The sequence below is a fragment of the Bactrocera latifrons genome, unplaced genomic scaffold (assembly GCF_001853355.1).
Source record: "Bactrocera latifrons isolate USDA-ARS-PBARC rearing strain unplaced genomic scaffold, ASM185335v1 scaffold_5, whole genome shotgun sequence".
NCBI classification, from domain to species: domain Eukaryota; kingdom Metazoa; phylum Arthropoda; class Insecta; order Diptera; family Tephritidae; genus Bactrocera; species Bactrocera latifrons.
Window position 1 is genome coordinate 1,371,314 of NW_017537156.1, and position 21,870 is coordinate 1,393,183.

The window sequence follows — 21,870 nt, forward strand, 5'->3', positions numbered from 1 at the left end:
GAGCAGCCAAAGTTAACATTTTTTTGTTTTTCCTGTTTGTTTTTTAACATATAATAGCAAATTGTATTGTTATTATAAATAATTTAGTTTTAGTATATAGATAAGGGTTTGCTATTTCGCTGGCCGCGGCTGGCTCTAGTAAACTATAAGCGACTTCACATTACCCTACAAAATATAGTCCGGAAGTATAAGTTCACCCACACTTTCTTTCAATAAATATATATATATATATATATACATATTGTTTCGTTGACTGTTTTGGCGTGGTTGAAAACAAAGGTCACCCATATCAACATCGTCCAATTCATGCACGACAAGTCATAAATAATAGCTTTATAGCACCCCCATTAGCTGCGGCTAGGTAAAAATAATTTATTCAGAAATCTACGATTACGATTAGCAACGATTTCACCTCAACTTCTTATGGTGAATTCTGTGAATTTTTCCGACTTCCAGGTAGATAAGACACATATATATTAACGCCCACTTGGCAAAATATGTTAATTTTACTTAAATTTACTTTGATACGAAATTCACGCGCCAAAACTGCATTATTTCTGCTAAAAATGAAATTTAATCGATTTTTACATCGAAATTTTTTATGACATTTGTATTTTTTTGTGCTGTTTTCTTTCATCAAAAAGTCTGCCAGTGGGCTTGTTCGGGAATTGAACCCGAGACCTCTCGCACCCGAAGCGAGAATCATACCACTAGACCAACAAGCCCTTATATAAGTATATAAATACATAAGTGCGTTTCTACGAAGCACAGCTTCAGCGTTAGATAAAAAAAATAAATAAGCAACTTGAACTAAGCAACAACGCGCAATGCGTAAGCGTTTTAAGTTCATTGCACCAACAAAGCATGTGCCGTGCACTTATCACTTTAATCGCTTGTTACCAACTGCGCGAAAGCAAGCAGAAAGCACAAACAAGCGTGCAGAGTGAACAAATGGCTTTGGATTATTTTTAGACAGCAGTCATAAGTGTTCGTCACGAGCAAAAAACAAACAAATCAAAACAAAACCAACGAAGGTAAGAATACAACTTCGAAAATACACAAAACGTCAAATCGCTCAAACAAAGCATCATACTGTGGGTTCAAGCACACACATATAAATACAAAATAAAAATGTGTGCAAAAATTGTCGAGTTTTTTCTAATAATTTAACAAGTACATATATTGATTTTCATGTGTGTATGTAAGTGAAAGTGAGGTATTGTAATTTCCTCCAAAAAAAAATATTTCCACTGGCTCTCGCCATATACAGTTATCCGCCTTTTTCATTTGTTTACTCGAATTATTGAAGTTGCTACATTTGCCACCATTTTGGCATAAAATATTTATGTAACCGTCTTATCATTGACGTCAGATATTATATAACATTCTCGACTGTGGTATCAATCAATTGTAACACCTGTCAATCAATAAAGCATATCGTAATATACGAAAATTACCAGATATACATACATAGGACCATTATTCTTGTTGAAATCTGGTTGACTGCCTGTCTGCCCGTCCGTCCGTGCAAACTGCAACTTGTGTAAACATTGAGATATCTTGAAAGCTTAGTACGCAGTTTCCATAAATGAGCGTAATCGGACCACTGCCACGGCTACAAATCGTCATTAACCCAAAACCTATAAAGTGCTATAACTAAGCGCTAAATTAAGATATAAAACTGTAATTTGGCACAGGATCGCAATAGCAATGATCACCTGTGGATAAAAAATTTTGAAAAAGTGGGCGTGGTCCTGCCTTCTAATATGTTTAATGTGCATATATCCTAAACTACTAAAGCTACAACATCCAAATTCGCCCAGCACGAATATTGAAAAACCTCCTATCGGGTGGCTGATGAAAGCCTCTACCAAAGAAAAAATTAAATGACTTTGTTTCTCTTTAATGAATCTGGTTAATTTTTTTTTTTTTTTTTTTGGTTTTTTTTTCAGATTGGCTTTTACATTTATTGTCCGCCGCTATCACGCACTGGAGGCACACGTTTGGCGGCAATCCGCCGAGCAGATGGACCATAATGAGACTTGTAAACAATTTTGCCGATCATGGGACAGTCAACAGAAGACCTTAGCTTCGAAACCCTTCAGTTCGAACGGAAGAAACAATCGCTGCTGTAGCTGCTGCCATACAAAACAATCCACGTGTTTCGACAAGAAGCTTATCTGCTCAAATGGGTGTAAGCAGACAGTCATTACAGTCAATTMTGCACAAAGATTTGGACTTATTCCCATATAAAATTCAAAAGGCCAACAAACTGAATGCTGCAGACTTGCCGATTCGCTTGAAATTTTGCCAGAACATGCTTCAAATGGTGGAAGAGGATGGAAACATGTTGAACTGTCTTTTCATGTCTGACGAGGCCCATTTCGACTTAAACGGCAACATAAACAAACAAAATTGTCGAATATGGAGTGCTTTCAACCCACAGAAACTCCATGAGACGGAATTGCATCCACTTCGTGTCACAGTCGGCATTTAAATTCCGTTATTTTTAAAACTAATTAAGCTATATTTAATAAACTTTAATGAGCTAACACGAATAAAAGAAAAATGAATTCCATACACTGAAAAAAAATTATTTGAGTTTCTTAATGTAGCAAAATTCAGCAGCCACCCTGTAGCTATAGTGTGATCCCGTTCACTCCCCATATACCAGTACTGTTAAAAACATCTAAAAGCGGAATAAATCAATAACTAAATGCGGTAAAAACTTTCACAATGGGCGTGACACTGCCCACTTTTTAATGAAATCCCATATCTCGGGACCCCACCGACCGATTTAATATGTAACATTCTTTTCATATTTCTATGTCATATTGTAAAAATGGACGAAATTGGACAACAACCACGCTTATTTCCTATAAATTACAATTTTAAATGAGGGCAGACTGATTGTGGCAGATAACTGCTATACCGGAATAGGTCTCGCAAAATATCTCAAAGAAAGAAAAACGGATCTATGTCGGACTTTGCGCAATAAAAAAGAGGTCTTCCTGAAGTAGTCACCAAGCAAAAGCTTAAACGTGGAGATGTTAGGGCAAGGCAGATGGATAGCTTTGCAACTGTTTTGAAGTTTCATGATAAGCGCGATGTATTGATGATATCAACGTACAATGACGATGGAATGACTAATACTTCTTCATGGAGAGGAAATTCGTTAAAACCCAATGTGGTTATTGATTATAATAACACTAAAAAAGGAATTGACGTCGCAGATCAGATGAGTAGCTATTAAAAATTGCAATAGATTTGCTTTTTCAAGCATCATTCCTTAACTCCAGAGTTATTTTCAATGAGATAACTGGTTTAAACGTTACTATTTTGGAAATACAAGAGGCTATGATTCGTCACTGGCTTGGAGAAGTTGCAGACAAAAAAAATCGAAACCATTAAACTTCCCACAATCTACTAAACATAGTCTCACTGAAATACCTCGCAGAAATGGTAAGCTTATCCGACGTCGCTGTGTGAGTTGCAATGCCAAAAGCAAAGAGGGAGGAAATCCTACAAAGTCTAGACAGATAAATACAGAGTGCCTCGAATGCGGAAGAGGTTACTGTTTACCATGCTACAATGAGCATCACTCTAAACATGAGAGAAAAACAGTAAATGACTTTGTTCATTTTTTTGCTTCAACTGCAATTTTTTAATTTATTTGTGTCCTTTATTTCCACTATTTTCACTATCATAATAAGCATAAACATGAATTCATAAAAAAATTTTCTTTTTTTTTTCTTTTTTTACAAACAACACATTATGCTCAGTACGTCCACGCAATAAAATTTCAATTTCTTCGTCTGCGTCTTTTAATAAACTTATTTCAAATCAACTAAAAATTTGTTCATATATGATACACGGACGCCGTACACTTGCTACAAGAAAATAATTTTGTATCACATGTGATACATTAAACAGGGAACCTGTTAAAATCCACTTGATTAGTTCAATTTCCAGCACACCATTCAAGAAACAATTAATAAATGGGATCAAACTTTACACTAATAATGTCTTTAGTGTATGCATTATGACAAAAAAAATGTTCAATGTTTACCCCAGTATCTATAGTTGACTTTTGTTTGAAAATATCGGTCAGTGTGTGAGATATGCAATAGCAATTATGTGTATCCAAAATGGGTGGAATCAGGTCAATACTTCCCTGAGCCGCCATATACTTAATATAAAGATTTTCGAACCCCCTGATGACTTTCTGCTGGATATATCGACCAATATTTGAGTTATCTCAATGAAAATTTTAGAACGTATTTTACTCATAACAGTATATCATTGTGCCTAAAATGTATACAATTAAGCGAAAACTTGACTTAGCCCCTATAAAACCATTACCAGGATTATCAAGCATCCGTCTGATTTTGCATAATGGCTATGTTTAACGATTTTGGTTTTTCCAACAAATCTTAAGCCGACTACATATGTAGGTCAGTGTATGTATAAGTTGTAAATGGTGTATGTATGAATAAAATTCCTTAAATTCCGATCTTCTGTTGACGTTTTACATCGTCAGCAATTTTCTTTGATTCCTGTATGTTGCAAGAGTATAAAATGTTCGGTTGCACCTGAAATTAGCACTACGGTAATTTTATTGAATTTTCAATTGTTCATAAAATATTTTTTGATCACTCATGCCCAGCTCTTGACCGATGCTACGGCTGCTACTATGCCGATCTCTTTCGACCAATTCAGCGATTTTATCGCAATTTTCGACGACAGGCCTTCCGAAGCGTGGCACATCTTCGACCAACTCTACACCAGAACGAAAATGTTGAATCCATCGTTGTGCGGTGGAAATGGAAACTGTATCGGGTCCATAAACTGCACAAATTTTATTGGCGGCTTGAGATGCAGTTTTGCCTGTATCGTAATAGTACTGTAAAATATGCCGTATTTTTTCTTTATTTTGCTCCATATTTGCGACGCTATAACTCACGAACGACTTGAAAGAAACGACAATCGATCAAACTCGTGTTAGCGCGTGAATTGAACTTTCCAAAAAGGTATAGCATCACCCGATGCGACTAGAACTACGCGCTCTCAGTGCCAACTAGCGAAAATACCGCAACACTTCTTTGACAACCTAATATTTCTCAGTGTCGGTAACCTAACTATCTAGATATGTACATATATGCATGTACAGAAATATATAATATAGATATATTTTGTAGCTCTATGTCAAGATTACGTAAGGTGAGGTATTTAAAGTTATGTCGCGTCATGTCTCTTTATGTTATATGATGTAATGTTATGTTAATTTATACACGTCAAATGCTGACAACTTGACGGATGACTACTTCTCTTGAACTACGTAACGGCCCCCGTCTGACAACGCTGTTGCATTCCCACGACAGTCGGGTCTAAGTAATCGATATGAACCCGGATTTTTATCTGGCCATGGACTGTCAACTCGGTTCCGTGCTTCAAAAATGCTTCTATTTTCTGCCCCTACACCAACAACAGCAACAAACGGAACTGGTCTAGCGTGGCGCACTAGCATATCAGAATATAAAAATCTAACCTACTTGTATATTGATATACAACATAACATGGATATATCATGTATATATATATATATTGCCATGCTGCAAAAAGAGTTTATAGCTCAGTATAAAGCTAATGTTTGATGAGGTTTCCTTAACAACAAATAGAAATATTTGAGGATTAAGAGTTAAAAGATATCCAATTTTTTTAAACTTCCTCAGTGACCAAATTTTTAAAAGATATTGGATTTTGCTTTACATATACCTAAAAAAATATTGATTTATTTTTTAAGAATATCCTTTGTTTCTTAATATATATAATATACAAATATTCCCTTTTTTTATCTAAAATTGCCTTGTTCAAGCTGTCACATTGAAAACACTTCGTAAAGCACCAACTGCAAGTGTACAACATTTCATTTCGAGAAAGCTAAATAATTGCAATATATTTGACATAGGAGGATTTTTCAATAGAAATAAAGTGAATTCACTCACTCCATTCACTGTATCCACCCTAATATACGAAAACTCTGGCTCAGCCAGTTTACATATAAAATACAATAAACACAGGAATAAATATACTTTGAATTTAATAACAATTATTCGTTCCAATGTTAACTCTGATGTGTTGAATACAATGCTCGCGACAGACTGCAAACGACATCTGTCAAATATTAAAATACACACGTTCTTATGGACGGACCTATTTTGATAACTGCACGACTACACGACGGCAGGCCGACAGTTGTCGTTCTCGCTAACTTCAATTTGATCCTATATTTGCCAACGACAGTAGGCCGACAGTAGAGTTGATAGTAGAATGGAAGATACAGAGATGAGGTAAAGTGGTGATGCCACTAATATGTAAAATGTAAAATTATTCACAGCTCTAACAAACTTGATGTTATTTTACAAATAAAAGCATAAAATAGCTCTGTTACATCATTTGTAATAATTAATGATAATTTGAAACGAATAAATTTTCCTATTTACTTATATTTTGCATAAAAAATTTCACTTTGAACAAARTATTAAAATTTCATTGAAGTGCAAGGTATTAGTATGGCCACAACGGAATTGTGTACATGCAAAATGAAGAACTGAGTTGTTTTGTGTACATGCCGGCCATTGTTATGTTGCTGCCCTCTCATAAACGTTTTTGTAGTAGGATGCACAACGCAATTTTCAGTTCACTGTCGTACTGCTGCAGTCTGTCGCTAGCATTGTGTCCCACCCATGACATACCAGCATACGATATGTTTTCCAAAACCCAAAAACATACTAGCTTACAGTTCAGTTGTTATCACAATACATTATGTACTCGTACGTACATATATACAACAACAGTACACTTATATGTCGGTAAGCCATGATAAGCAAATATTAATTCAATACTGATTAGCCAATTCGCCTTAAAAGCTTTTCAGCAATATACAACCGCTCGCATAAGTTACACACACCTATATATATGTACATGTGTCTATAAGTAATTTAATACTTTTGAAAATAATATTTTATTACTGGCTAATAAATGATAATGAAATTTAATGGAAGAAATTCGTTTCAAAATAATTCAATATGAGCAAAGACAAATGATGTTAGTTGGAAGAACATTGGCATTAATACGTCGATATGAAATTGAGCTTCGAGTAAAAATAATAATTTAATAAACATAGATTAAATTAATGACTTCCTTAATGCAGGTAAAATATAATAGGGTTCTTCAAAATTTCCAACATGCATAATGATTCACAGGAGACGACAAGAAGAGACATTAAATATGGACTGTGCAACCGAACTTACTCCAGAACAACCCTTGCAAATCGCGGCATTTTTTTTTTTTTTTACTAAAGTAATGGTTCCGTTCGTGCGACCCATTGAACGTAGAGTAAAATATTCGGTAGATATAATCACGATGCGGAGTCAGTAATTCGAGCGACTCTGGATAGGTTTCACAACATGTTTATCCTATTGCATAAACCTCATCCTCTGAGACGACGTACAGCACGCACTGTGCTCTATGGACAAAGGAAATCATTGGACGATATTTCTACGAAAATAAAGCCAGTCGTAATGCCACAATCAGTGGGGAACTCTATAGAACCATGATTAATGACTTTTCGCTTATAAATTAGATGACCTTTGGTTTCAACAGGACGGCACCACATGTGATACAACCAAGAAAACAAATAAGAAAACGCTTCGGAGAGATATATCTCACGTTATTGCTGACGTACGGTCCTAATTGTTGCGAAAATTTAAATTTAAATGTTACACCCGCAGATATGGAACCACATTATCACTGGTATACTGGATGAAGAAGATCCCATAGGAAAAGTTCCAGAGCCCAACGGAAGTGGATGTAAGGCGGATGTAAACAAACCGGGTCAGCCACAGATGCCGACTAGTGCCAGGGTCAAATCAAAATGAGTGAGTGCGAAGATGGGACATCGATCCTATTCTATAATGTGTTTGTAGCCAAGGCTGATGTAACATACCAATAGCTGGGCTGGTAGGGGACAGCAATAAAATCATCGTATCAGGCTCAGAGCAAGAGTATGGATTCCGGTCAACGGTGATCTATAACCGATGCTACAGACTTCCTTAAGGTCGGAAAATGGAATTCAGAAGCCACAAAAGCAGGAAGCTCGGAGACGGGGATATATGCCTTACGACGAGGAGCATTTACCATCACAGCTAGCAAAAAAAAGCTGGTACGGGACACGTGCATGATTATATGAGTCAAATGCACACAGTACACTATAGGACAGCGCAGACATCAATAAAGGAGGTGAGAATTCGAGAAACCAACAGGATATTCGTCTTATTTCGGAAGAACTGTTAAACAAGATGACCCAATGGAGAATTCTTGAAGAACGCGACTTTCAATATGTACATTGCTTGTATAATTGAAGAAAGTGGTCAACAATTTCCACGTATTTCTACGATTCCTCTGGTCATCTCAAAAATAAAGAGGATCTAAACTTGCTTATTAAGCGGTTCACGGTTGCCGATAAGCACCTCAAGTGGCCTGTCCAATAACACGTAGTAATGAAAGAATTAAGCTGACATTAACATAACAATAATTATTAATATAACCCAAAGATTATCCTACTCCCAGCCAACCGACTTGTGGAATCAGTCGAGTCATGAAAGTCGAGAGAGTTTTTAAGCGCCAAGAACTAAAACTGCTCAGCTACAGAAACAAAACTTTCAACCACCAAGATTTAAAATACGTTATATACAATTGTTACGATTTTTATTTATTGAGAAAAAGCAATACGGTCTGTGGTATTATTTATTTAATTTTGAAAAGAGAATTAGAAAAATTAAACGTGTAAATATGAGAATTAATACCACGACATATCCGACGCAACGGTACGTTAAGTTCAAAATTTGTTCTAGCTCTAGCTGCCTCGAAAAGCGAACCGGAATATTAAGTAACATTAACTTAACTAATTTAACTTTTGACCGGAGAAAGAGCTGCTAACTATTGTCAGAATGGATTTGGTAATTAGGGTTCCATACAACAGAGCCATATTCCAATATAGGTCTAATCAAAGTTGTAAAGAGTGTTTTAGTAACATACGGATCTCTAAATCCTTTAGAAAAAACTGAGAATACCAATGGTATCAATATGAAAACTAAAGTTAAGCTTAGAGTCCATAGTAACTCCTAAATCAACAAATTTTAAACGTTTCTCTAGTAAAAAGAGTATTTTATTACATAAGAAAAGAGCAACACATGTCTAAGAGAAAAGCATATTGTCTTACATTTTTTGATACTCAATGGCCAATCATTTCTAAACCACCAAGCAACCAAATTATTTAAGTCATCTTTCATCAATTGAATTATATGATTTAAAAGGCTTTACTTTGTGGACATGTAATAAAATATATGAGAATTCTATACCAGAACACATATCGTGAATAATTAACAAGAACAGAATCGGGTAGAGATGACTACCTTGTAGAATGCCTGAAAATACTTTAATTGAATCTCAAAGAATATCCTCAAAAATCACGCGTTGCGTTCTATTATTAAGATAAGAAGCAGTCTTGGTTGGAAGTTCATAGAGTCAAGAGATTTCCTTTTACATACGTATGCTTGTGTTCTTTAAAACCCACACTTGGTTTACAAATTGATGTTATTTTATTAGAGCATATTTCCCTTTACGAAAACCATGCTGAGAAGAAGAAATTAACGGAAACACCCAAAGAGTTACATATGTGGCCTGCAGTAATAGCTTCAAAAAGCTTTGCAATACACCCATAGTTTTCAATGTATGACCTAAATCCATTCTCATGCAAAGGGACTATAAATAGCGGTTTCCATATTGAAGGAAATTTACCTTGTTTCAGAGAGGAATTAAAAATCCTTGTCAAATGCGAGAAGATTTATTTGGCACAATTTTTCAGCAATCATGAGGGTATCATATCTAGGCGGTAATTAAAAGAGGGTTTTAACATATTTAAATTAAGTAAGACGTCTTCTTCAGGAAGAAATAATTGCAGCGTTAATTGAAGTAAACACAGAAGGAATGCAGAAAGCAATTTAAGGTAGCTTAACTATTCGAAGAAGAAGAGGATTGGGTTGGGTTAACGGTACTCTGGTCATCTGGGTGTTAAAAACTTAATACGATGTGCTCAGCATACAAAAATATTATAATCAAATATACAAAAGCACGGATATATGGTTTGAAGTCGCGCACTCTTTTGCATTGATTTCAATTAACTATATTACTGTTATTTCAACTAAATGTCAGACATAAAAAAATAAATTTAAAAAAAAAAGTGGCGTGTCATAAAGAGCGCCGAATGCGAACGTAATCGCATTAACTAACTGTAACGGAATCTAAACTGCACTTTTATCAAATTAATTTTGAAAATTTTTAAATCCAACTCAAATAAAAACCCGAAACCAGTAAAGTTATTTTTGTTCCAAAAACAAATAGTTAAAATGTGCTTAATTTTCTGAAATTCCTCACAAAAATAGTTTTATTTTTGTTTTTTTTTTAAATGTACCAATTAAAAAGCTTTAATTTATTTTTCACATATCCAATTTTGTCTATGCTGCATGTGCAAGTCTGTTAGTGCGTATGTGTGTGTGTGTGCTATATATTGGTTTTGGCTGATGCAAATGTAACTAACAAGTGAAATTCTTTTTGAACTTTTCGAAAACAAAACTATTTTATTATTAGTTAGTTACATTTTCATGCTAGTCCAATTAAATGCGTACTTCCACGTTTTGCTTTCATTCGGACTATGGTGAGTATGTGTATATGTATACAAGTATGTATATAAATAAACAGAATGATGAGAACGCATGTACTAGTTTGAAAACAAGAGAGAGGGCAAAGGTTCAGTACTCTTCTGACCATATCAATATTTGTATAGACTGCCCGTCACAGTTGGCAAGTTTGGAAATTGGGTCTAATTAATAAAGAATACTCGTATGTATTGGAGTTAGCTTTCTTGAAAAAATGTTTGGAAAGTATTATCCTAAACGAAATAGCAAATTAAAGTCTCAGGAAAACTTTTAACGGCGACTTCGAATGATCTCGTCAAATGGGATACTTTTTTATTGACTTCCAAGTTGCTCAATATTAAAACTATCAAGACCACTGGCTGTTATAAAGAAAGAAGGCTTGGAATAAACGCTACAACTAAGTTCTGCTGATATGGAATTCCAGCAGTATAAAAGACCTTACTTCTTCCATATTTTAAGCATTTTTTTAACAACGAAACATTTTCGCCTTTCTTCTGAAATTAAAGGGTGATCCATTTCGGGGTTCACTACTGTTTAAAGAAAACACACAGAAATTTAATCTGGAATGTGTATTATCATTCGAAATAACATTCTTTGGCATTTATTACCTCTTCAAATGTTGACCGCTTCTACGTTTCAGATGGTCCATCCGTCGAGATCAATTTTTGATGACTAGTTTCAGCATTTCAACTCGTAACTTGCGAATGATACGCATGATGATCTGCTGCAAGGTCTGAATCGAAGAGCGTTTGTCCGCAAAGACTTCAAACTTAACATATCGTGTGAGGAGAAAATTATCACGATGGATTTTTTGTACGATCTTCTTAGTCAATCTACCGTCTCAAAACGTGAAAATATCTACTCGCCAAAATCCATGGAAATATGCGAATTGTTAGAAGCGGTGCCGTCTTGTTGAAACCAAATGTCGCCGAGATCACGAGCTCCAATTTCAGCCATCAAATAGTCAGTTATCATGGCGTTAACGCTAACATTCTCAGTGGCATCATTTTTGAAGAAATATGGACCAATGATTCCACTGGCCCACGAACACCACCAAACCGTTTCATCGATAAACAAAATGTGGTTCGAAAGCGTCGGATATTCTTGAACTTTTCAAGAACCCATTGTGTCAAGCAACGTCGCTTGAACAGCTTAAGCGGGAAGCTCGTTCAATATGTCAGTCCGAGATGCTGTGAACGGCGCCGCATCGACTTTCCACGGTCTTCGTGTACACTCTCAGATAGGATAAAACCAATGCTGTATTCCCATATGACTTCCGACTTTGTTTCATTATTTCTTTTATGTATGAAACACTTTTAGAAAATAATTTCAGTAAAAATTTAATTATTCAATTTTGCTTCGCAACCAACTTTAAAAAGCTTTATTTGTAAGTTTTTATTTCAGACTGAGACAGTGTTTAGTTTTTTGCGGAAAATTAATGTATCGAAACATGTATTTGTAATGAAAAAAATAAATAACAGAAAACGATAAATCAAAATAAAATCTGGGAATAATACGTCCGCACTTTACGGACCTCACAAAAGCTAGCTATTATCACGACTCATTTAGACTTATACAAAAGGGAAAAAGCAAGCTCTTTGAAAAATACATAACCCGAAATTACAATTAATACAAATATTTGAGACTATATTGGAAACTGGTTTTTACTGTAAATGTGTACCGAAAATGAACTGTGATTTCATACCAAAAATCAGTACAAGGTTATATATTAATATTTTTATCGCAAAATCAAATAACCAAATGATGCAAATTACCACACCCTCAATCAGTACCGAAAACCGGTACAACAGTACCGACATTTTCATCACTGATTCTTAGTTGCAATTAAAATTAGTAATACAGTTTACAAGCTCAGTAAGTACTTAAGAGCACGTGCGGAGAAATACTTGTATAAAGGAATAATATATTTATACGTACATATAGGTATACATATGTATACGAGTGCATATATTTATGTATGTAGATGCAACCATGTATAAAGAAATATTTTCACTTTACCAAATCCGCATGCAAAACTTCGAAAGAAATCCCTCGTTAAGAAATTCCATTCTAAGTGCAACTTTTGCACTAACACAACATACTCAACATGGCTCAAGTTTCCGTAGCAGAAATCAAACAAATCAGTATGTTGCAAGTAGTGCAGAAAATTGCTGAGAAATCGTGTTTGGAAACATTTCTCTACAATTCTTCAATAGAAACATTTTCAAGAGGCTATACATATCAACAAAATTTTCAATATTGGAAAGATTTACAATTTTGTTTTAATAAACAACGGTGGGATTTTTTCTCAATTAGAACAAAACCAAGAATATAAAACAAGAAAAACCAAGAATACAAAACATATGGAAAAATAGTTTCGTTCGTAGCTGACTTTGAGCACTTTGATTCACGCTTAATTGTCTGTAGTTACAACCACACGTATATACATACAGACATAATATGCATAAATATATTTAAATGTACATATGTGCATGTGTTGCTCTTGGCTAAGTCATTTACGCTACAGCGCCGCTGCATTTACACATACATATATAATAATGCACATTTGCGTCGTTTTTGTGAGCAAATAGCAATTCCAAAATTCGTTTCGTGACCAATACGTAAATTTGATTGAGTGCGCAAATCTGTGTCTGCAACGGTAAATTTTACCTCACCTGAAACCAACATCAACGCCACAGCGCGCTCATCATTTTGACTCCTGCCATTCCCTACCTCCCAGACAGTAGATAGTTCCACGAGTGTTCAAAAAAAACTAGAAAAACGAAAAGCAACAAAATATGGCAGCCCCTTTCGCTGCAGTCATTCGCCATGACTACTAGGCTGCTGCTGTTTCAGCTGGTACTAGTGCTTTTGTTGTTGTTGTTATTGTAGTCTTCTAGCAAAATTTTCACATGAATTCATTCGCAATAATCAAACGCATCGCTCCCATCAGGCATGCAAAGTGTAATTACAATATGCAGCAGACACACGTACTCACATACATATAAACATACATATAATTATGTAAGTGTTTGTACATATGTATATACTTTAAACATTTGCACACATAGATAGTTGATATTTATGTGTCTGAGTATAGATATTCATAACTTTAGATTTTAGAGACTTTCGAGTACATTAAAGTAAGATATTAATGGGAAGATATATATGTATAAAGGGTGATACATTTAGAAGTTCCCTATTTTTTTTTTTTTTTTTGTTTTTTTTTTTAAGAAAAAACACAGAAACTTCGAATTTAATGGCGGATGTTGGTTATCGTTCAAGAGAACCTTTCTTGCCATTTATTTTTGGAAGATTTTCTCTTTGAAATGTTAGTCACGGCAACGTCTTAGATGGCAATCGACCGGACCGAAGCATGAGACTATCTGCTTACTAAATATTTCTCTCAATAAATACATTGTTTGATGCGATGAGTGGGTCGCCATTGACGTTTACGTTCTCACCGGCATCATTTTTGAAGAATACTTCCACTGGCTCACAAATCACACCAAACCGTTGTTTTTTCTGTATGAAATGACAGCTCTTGAATCTCTTCAACCCAAATGCCGCAATTTCCCTTGTTTATATACCCTTTATTTGTCTCGAAAGGCCGGAACACAAGCTGTATTTTGTATTCTTTCAACTTTAAGATCTCGCTGTAAAATGCAACAAGTTAAGTTGCTGCGAACGGTGCCGAATCAACTCTCCACGGTCTTCGTTACACCCTCAACTACGGCTGATATTTTATTATTATATGGTAGATATACATACATATGTTATAGTTGTCCGAAATCGGTAGTTCCGACAAATGTGTAAAGTAAAGTTTCTAGGTAAGGAAAGTTTCAGTTCAATACTTCAAAAACTGAGAGACCAGGCCGCGTGTTCAGGGTACTAATATTTCTCACCTCTTCTAATCGGCACGAAAAGTTTTATTAACATTAATTATTATTTCATTCAACAATCTTTTAGGATTTGGAAGCCAAATTTCTGCAACACAAAGTGAAATCAAAAATCTCTAATCCTGTACGCATGCTCCATTTCCTATAATGGTAACCGGCGTGAATTTGTATAATATGACGTAAGACGGCTTTGCTGTTAATTTCCAAGTGCTCCGAAAATAACTTCAAAGGACGATGACATGACAAAGCGCCCGATCTGGCTTCGATAGACACCAATTGAAGGTTCCACAGATAGCACACAAATAGTCAGTCGTAGTAGATATATCGCGCATAAAAAATCATTCATACATTTGCTCACTCTGAACGAGCTAACTGGCAAACACTTTAACGCAGTGTTTATCGCTGTTTAAGCGACATCTGAAACAGTTTCTGCTTCGTTATGTGAGCATCAAGGCGGTAAGGATCCACTGGTAGGGCACAGCAGTTACCACTGAACAGTGGAAACATTAGACTTCATCCAGCGAACCTTATCCAATGAAGACAGAGAGTGCCCAATTTGCCGGAAAAATGATGACCGCTATTTACTGGGATTCAAAAGTTGGGATCACACAGCTTTGTTGTGCTGAATTATGAAGCTGAAGTTTTCTATCTTGTAAATATCACCACACCACCGCCTTTTTTTGCTACTAACCTTGAAAAATCACTATCAAGCAGATATATTAGTTGAATAAGAATGGCTACGTTAACAAAAAGGCCAGTTTTGGCGACCGACGGAGAGAATATCGAAATTAAATTAGAAAATTATAAAAATATGTTTGCTTAGTATGTTGTAAGGCTTAGTGTACTCATAAAATAGCCAAACATTAAAAGCTTCCATCAAAAAATATAAGTAGTTATACAAGTACTTTTAGTATTACTGACTTGCTCTATTCTAAATCGTCCTACTACAGAAGAAAACTGTAGAACAGACGCTAAGTTACTCCAGAGCTGGACCCGACATTAAGGTTATTAAGCTATGTGTTTCTAGTTCATCTAGAAATGAATGCCAGGTAACGGTAAGTATGCCTCACTTATAATAATATAATTACAATTTTGTATTATCATTTCTATGACAGTTCGGAACGGAATTGTCTTATACCCGATCAAAAATTATCAACTTGACAGTAAACTTCAGGGTATTTATAATTTTGTATGTGCAACAGCAACATGAGAAGACACGGCAAGCATTTTATCATAATTTTTAGGCCATTATTCTAGAGAAGCCGTTCAAAAAAAAAAAACTCCTTCGGCCTCCAAAGTTTTAACAAGACGCCAAAAATTATTCTTCATAGCGAAGTTTACATATGGAACCGCGATTAGATGACGATACGGGCAGTCTATGCGGAGCTAACACATTACTCAACCCCTTACCACCGACACCTCCTACGCACACACACTTATTATACAAAATACTATATAAATGCATGGAAAAGCACGAGGATTGGCACACTGTGAATGCACAAGTATGTGTAAATAGATGTGTATATATGCATGTTTGTGCAAGTGCGTTTATTTTGCAGCGAATGTGTGCACACGCACTCATGAGCACTTCGACTTGGCTCCGTCAAGAGCCCTCAATGAGAGTAGGTACATTTTTGCGATTGTAAATAGTATGCTTACAATGAGTTTCCAGCAAAGAGGACTCATGCACCACCATGTATGTACGTATGCATATACATATATATGTATGTGTGCTGGTGCAAGTGAATTAACATACATGCATATATTTGCATGAGTGATTGCATACACCGAAAATTGCAATCAAGTTGATATGAGTGCGCCAACATGTTGGCACAAGCGCACATACGAGTGCATAAACACATCATATACGCACACAATCAAACGCAAGTGTTTGGTGAGCGTTTATTAAGAAATAATTTAAAATTCATGTTAATGAATGTTTTTCTACATTTTTTTAGCCTTAAACTCAAAATGAAATTGAATATGGAGTTATGTCATTTTTACATTTAAAGCGCTTGAAGTTGAGCCTTTTTCCACTATCATATTTGAAAGTATTTAAAATATTTAAAACTTTAGCAGCAAAATTCAGTTTCATTTTCTGGAACTGACGAATTAAAAGGACTGTAGAATAGAATATATAAAAATATATATTTGATAGTAAATATTTTATATAAAAATATATTTCTAATTTCACTTGCCAAAAAAGGTTGGAAAATATTTTCAATATTACTTACTACATATAGAAGGATTGCTGAAAACAGCAAATGGAAATTTAAAATTATTTTATTATCATTACTATTATTATTGTTAAATAACCTATCCAATTATCACCCAAAAATTGAGGGAATATTCTACTCAAGAATTTTGAAAAATTCGATTTTTTTCATATATTTAAAGTTTAGAACCTTAAGAACATATCCTCCAAAGGATTTTTAAAAATTAAAATTATTTTAAGAGCTACAGTTACTTTAGTGACGCAGTACCTAGCCCGGTAGGTAGGTAGACTCACTTTTTAAACGCATTTTTCTCGAAACTATTTTTTTTTTCACACGGTACCGGCATTATCTCAAGTTCTATACAACCGATTTACTTGAAATTTTGTGTGAATCTTCTTTATATAATCCTTTATCTATTATCTTTGTATAATTCTTAATCCTGTCTTTCTAATATTTAAAAGAATTTTTAATTTCAGGCAGTCGCTATTTTTCAAAAAAAAAATGTTTCGTGTTCCCTGAAATAGGGGCTATAACAGCATCCTTACTGATTACGAATTTCTTTTGATTTTTTTTTTTTCAGGAGAGTCAGGATCAATGTCACCAGGATGTGCCATTTTTTTACACCTGTCTCTACACGCTACAATACTTGAAGTAATTTTGCAGGTCGAATAACAGTGCCATACAAAACGTTTAAAATATCAATTTTCTTTATTAAATAACCTTAATGTTTCTAGCAAACAATCTGGCTAAAAGAACTAGTAAAATGTTTCCTCTGGATAAAAACCACTGGCCGGTTACGTCTTTAGATTTACTTAAACACATAGTTACAAAAAGAAATGTACCTGTGAAGGGTATATAAGCTTCGGTACAGCCGTAGTTAACGTTTTTTCTTGTTTTTAAGCAATCTCTTGGCTAATGATACACTCATGAAAAAGTTATCCATTGTTATGTTCCTTCGCATCCCGTAGCAGGAGCCATCAGCTTTAGGACAACGAACTCCCCAAGGGACAATGAACACTCTCCTTTCATTCTTTCCCAAATAGGGTTATGTACTTACTATTGACGTCACAAGTCAAATGAATTTGTGTGGTTTGTTTGGCATATATTGGGTAAATGTACAACTAGTCTTGGACGGAAACAACTGCTCATCCGCCGCAATATATGCAGCAAACTTATAACAACATTGTGAATTTTCAATAAATCGATCTCGTATTGTAGATACCATAATCATGGCTGATTTCTTTCGCTCTTCTTTTCAAACCGTATAAACTTTATAATGTCAGTAAAGTCATTTCGGCGCATTGTTTTCGAGAAAAAAGCGGGTCCCCAATTTTTATTCCAGAAATATGATATCCAAATTTTTGACCTCATATGCGCCACGAGCAAACAGCAAAGCAATGAATGCATCTACTTTTGTTGCATTTAGCTCCCACTCAGTCCCTTACACCTTAAATGCTTCTTCTTTTATACATTTTATAATATATTATGATTCATTACACAATGATAAGAGCAAATGTCGTCTTCCTTTTTCCATTGAAACTGGCGCTGAGATAATTATAAACATTTTACTCCGACTCAACTGTATAATAATAAGCCTAAAAGTCTTGCGGTATTTGTATTGAATTTTCAATTGTTCATACAATTATTTTTGATGACTCTTGCCCAGCTCTTGACCGATGCTACGGCTGCTACTATGCCGGTCTCTTTCGACCAATTCAGCGATTTTATCGCAATTTTCGACGACACGCCTTCCGGAGCTTTTCGCATCTTCGAACACCTCTACACCAGAACGAAAACGTTGAAACCATCGTTGTGCGGTGGAAATGGAAACTGTATCGGGTCCATAAACTGCACAAATTTTATTGGCGGCTTGAGATGCATTTTTGCCTTTATCGTAGTAGTACTGTAAAATATGCTGTATTTTTCCTTTATTTTGCTCCATGTTTGCGACGCTATAACTCACGAACGACTTAAAAGAAACGATAATCAATCAAACACGTGTTAGCGCGTGAAATGAGCTTTCCAAAAAGGTATAGCATGACCCGATGCGAATAAAACTAGAACTATACGCTCTCAACGCCAACTAGCGAAAATACCGCAAGACTTTTTTGACAACCCAATATTTTTCAACCGGTCATATTGGCCGACCGCGGCAAGTGTGCCACGTAAAAATTTTTTCTTGGAAAATAGAAAAAATAACTAAAACTAAGTAATGAAGAAAATATTATTTGCATATTCTAAGAAGTGTCATGTATAACATATTGATAACAGTGTTATAACATTTAAAAATGTGTAAGTTTTACAACAGTTTGAAAAGGGTCAATCTGACCGGTACTGGTAGGTTTAGTGTTAAAGAAATTACCAGTTGACAAAGCAGCAAGTTCTGAGGCATTCACTGCGTCACAAGTCAACAAAAACGGTAAAAATCTCATGAATTCAGAAACAGCGTAAATTTCAGATTTGACAAAGCATCTTATGTAATAACTTAGAGAAGCTAGCTGAAATACGTTTAGAAACAATGAAGAGTTTTTCTCCAAGGTTGCAGCTTTTGTTGAAGCAAAATAAAAATCTTTCGAAGCAAAAAACTGAACAGGTCAGGTTGCCATGAAGTTTATTACACCGAGAATGAAGCTTTGGAGACTCAATAATAAGATACATATATAAATGATCAGCGTGACGAGCCAAGATTGACATCACGCAATTTTTTATATAACCGTAATTTCGCTCAAGTCTTTTTCTTTCTATGACGCGGCTCATTTGTCGCAAATATCGGACCACTACAGCATATAGCTGCAAACAAAGTGGCCGATCAAAATCAATTTAAAGATTTTTTATACCCACTTCAGCTATAAGCAACGCAAGTGTATATCTTTTATAATTATTGCTTTTTCGCGTTGATTACTTCAACACGGTTTGTTGTTGCAGTGGCACATATTATTTTAGCTGCCCAAATGTTTTCACTGGAACACAATAATATTTGTCATAGCGGGTCAAATAAATACCTCAGCAAAAGATGTGTGTATAACATATATGGTACATGCATACATACATACATGTGTAATTAAATATAACTGCGCATAACTAGCGATATTATAACATACTTACACAATGGATATTATTTGCACCGATGCAAACGCGCCATCTATCGCCTGAAACAAAATGCTCGCAGCTATGCTGTTGTTGTGATAATTTTAGCACAACAACAACAATTAGCAAGAGAACATAGACGAACGATGTTGGGGATGGTGGTGGTGATGTGCCCAGTAACAAGAAGAAAGCAACGACAACTTTTGTGAGTATATGTGTGCGGGGGGGGTTGGGTGTGCGCGTGTAGTACACCAGTCTGTGGTTGTTGCTGCCAAGGCAACAAGTTGCTATGCAATATTTACAGCCAACAGCAACACTTCGCCACAATTCGCAATTGCTGGCTGCACACACGCACACGCACGGACACAATAATTCATACACTTGCTGGAGCAAGTATCTAAAAGTTGCGTATACGCCATGACACACATGTGAGTTAACGCATGTTATTTGTTATTGCTGTATTGTTGCTATTATTTCGTATTCACGTTTTTTTACTGTTATATTTAAAGTGCGCAACGTTGTACGTATTATCTTCGGGTTGCCATGTGCTTTCGCCACTCAGCCACCTGTGAGACCAAATGAGTATGTAGTAACCAAAAAAACACACACGCAAGCGTAACACTTTGTTGCTGCATTCAGTTTTCGTGTTTATGCAATACCTGCTCGAACGGTGTAAATGTGTGTGTGCGCGTGTGTATTTTCATCAACCTTCATGTGTGGCGAAGTGGCCCCGACATCAAAACATGATTACAGCATGTCATATCAGCCGTGTGTGCCATCCCTCTCATCGCCGCCGGCTGTACCAACAGCGTCAGCATCAACGTCAGCTACAATAGCATATGTGTGCGTTCACTTGTAAGTATGCGTGTGTTTATTAAGGTTTATTTGGGACTGATTCTCATCTTCACTTCCAACACCATTGGGCATTTGGAAATTACTTATGGGGACGCTCTAGTTGGAGGCTGTAGATTTGCACAAAAGTTGCGCGTACATAACACATATGTGCATAGACTTGTATATCATGTTGTGAGTATGTGTCAGATTAACGCAATTCTAGGCGAAGGTAATATGGTTATTGCATGTAACCCTGTAAGAGCGAAAGTAGGAAAATAGCTTCAGAAATAATATTTTCTTTGGCTTCAATTTATTTTTTTATTCTTATAACCATAAAACTTACCATAGAAGTATCATAGTCCACAATTATTGTTCAGCTGAAGTTCTATGCCTGTTGCGTTTACGTAAAGTACATAAATTAGACTCATCTAAAGGTGTTTAAAGGCATCCACACTGCAGCCCAGACGTCTGCTTTGCATCCTGGCGGCTATCAAGTTATAGAGTTCAGTAAGCAATCTTATGGGATATCTATCATCAATGAAAGGCAAAAGTTCATAACTCTAACGCACAATCCTTCTCTCAAATATTTGCTAATCGAAAAGGGACGCAGCTCATGAACCATAAGCTTTGCTGATAGAGCATCTAAGGGTTTAACGTTTGCTGAAAGTATGTTCAGATGTGAGTGCGTTGACTAACATTTCGACCAGACTTTCTAATCCAACTTAACTTCAGACAATAATAGATCCACCAATCTTACAAGATTTCGGACACTCTTCAAACAATCTCATCGGCTGTAGATCCAAAACTTTGATCAGTGCTACGGCAATACATGTTTTAGTCTCCAACAAAATAATCCATCCGAGTATTTGTGAACTGACTTTGCTTCCTATGGTAGAAGAATACTGCTGTGGTGAGTAAGCATTAAAACACTAAGAATTCGGGAGCATTACCTTTCCTACAGGGCGTACTTCAGTGTCGACTCAAGCTCTCACAGGTGGTAAGCAAGCAAAATGTCAGCTCCGCACATGGCCAAGAGTAAAAAATTAAAAACGAAAA

General features: G+C 35.6%; 1 non-coding gene across 1 annotated transcript; it reads right to left on the bottom strand.

The window, feature by feature from the left end:
- Positions 1-653: 653 nt before the first annotated feature.
- On the bottom strand, positions 654-725 carry Trnap-cgg. The gene has a single exon. It is a non-coding gene; the product is annotated as a tRNA-Pro (tRNA).
- Between the last annotated feature and the right edge of the window lie 21,145 nt (positions 726-21,870).